Source organism: Melitaea cinxia, chromosome 18 (assembly GCF_905220565.1).
Source record: "Melitaea cinxia chromosome 18, ilMelCinx1.1, whole genome shotgun sequence".
NCBI classification, from domain to species: Eukaryota; Metazoa; Arthropoda; class Insecta; order Lepidoptera; family Nymphalidae; genus Melitaea; species Melitaea cinxia.
This window is the reverse complement of record NC_059411.1, coordinates 1,100,266-1,101,749: the sequence shown is the minus strand read 5'-3', so window position 1 is coordinate 1,101,749 and position 1,484 is coordinate 1,100,266. Positions and strand designations below refer to the sequence as shown.

The 1,484-nt window shown below is 32.3% G+C and overlaps 1 non-coding gene across 1 annotated transcript; it reads left to right on the top strand.

Annotated features, from left to right (window-relative positions):
• Positions 1-558: 558 nt before the first annotated feature.
• On the top strand, positions 559-645 carry Trnay-gua. The gene is given in 2 exon segments: positions 559-595; positions 610-645. It is a non-coding gene; the product is annotated as a tRNA-Tyr (tRNA).
• The last annotated feature ends 839 nt before the right edge of the window (positions 646-1,484 follow it).

The following is a 1,484-nucleotide window of genomic DNA, read 5'->3' as shown; positions in this document are numbered from 1 at the left end:
GTCTAGCGACACAGTCTTGACCATGTAACGCCCCGCGAAATCACTCGACTCATAAATCATATAACTAATAATAAGCAATAAATATTAATAAATATGATCAGATAATAGTATATATCGCATTGATAAAAGTATATTTAAGAAATTTAAAACGAATTTACTATAATTTTTCAATTCACGGGTAGTGGATAGCCATATTCTATGAATAAAGTGCAATTCGATGGTGAAAAAAAAATATCATTACATAAACTTTTATCTGTTGGATACCGTCATACGACCGGCAAGTTTAACGGTCACAGGTAAAACAGGCCGTTAATAGTAAATCAAATAAAATTCTAACTACTGTTATATAAAACAATTATTAGTAGGTCTTTGTTTCAAAACAAATAAATTAAAATTGTAAATAAATTTCTAGACGTTTCTTTTAATTTAGTTACACATCAATAACGAAAGAGGTCTAATACGTAATTTATTATCTTGACACAATGAAGTTTCTAATTCACGTCATCATATTGCAAGTATGAGTTTGATTATAATCCAAATTTCAGTTAATCTTACATACCTTCGATAGCTCAGTTGGTAGAGCGGTGGACTGTAGCGGAAACAACTGATATCCATAGGTCGCTGGTTCAAATCCGGCTCGAAGGAATTTTTTTCCTTTTTTTATATTAATTTTTATTGTGTTACAAAGATAGTAAGCATTAGCTAATATATATGTGTGTATAAGGTTTAAAACATATTATTTTAATGATATTTTATGGTGTACAGTTTGTGTGAGTGAGAGATGACATGTGAGGGAAGGTAATGAGATAAACCCAATGACAGTCGATCTAACACTAAGTTTATTATGATTATTTTGAGTATATATAGGCAGAAGGACAGATCATCATGAAGTCATATGGAAATCTAAGATATGTGCAAACAGCGAATACATAAGAAATAACTCAAATTATAGGAGGATATTGATTGCAAAGACAATGATATTGCTGAATGTGCGGTAACCCGAACATATAAAATTATAATTCAAATTTTGTAGGTCGTACGAAAATTGATCATATTTAACAGTGAAACACCACAATGACCACAATAACATACCTAAAATGATTGTAGAAATTTTAACCGTCAATCGCTTCACTTAATAGACCTTATTTAGAACGCTGCAAAGTAACAATTCCTAAATGAATAAATACCCCACCCCAACGTCCTCCAGTAAAATAAGAATTCTGTGGTCAAAACACTGCGCACAGTACAATCAAAAACACCCAGACCACGACCCACATAATTATATGGCCTATTCAAACATTTCTTGCGGGGATCTGATGTTCGTCGCTATGCAACCGGTTTACTAACAGTACGGTATTGCATTAATTTTATTATTGAGAACTCATTTTTGCTCATAAACCGAAGTCCATCAACACTGCTGCAGATCGATAACTATAGAAGTCCTCCATTTGAATAGAAGACCCTTTCAGATCAGGTTCAGCTTA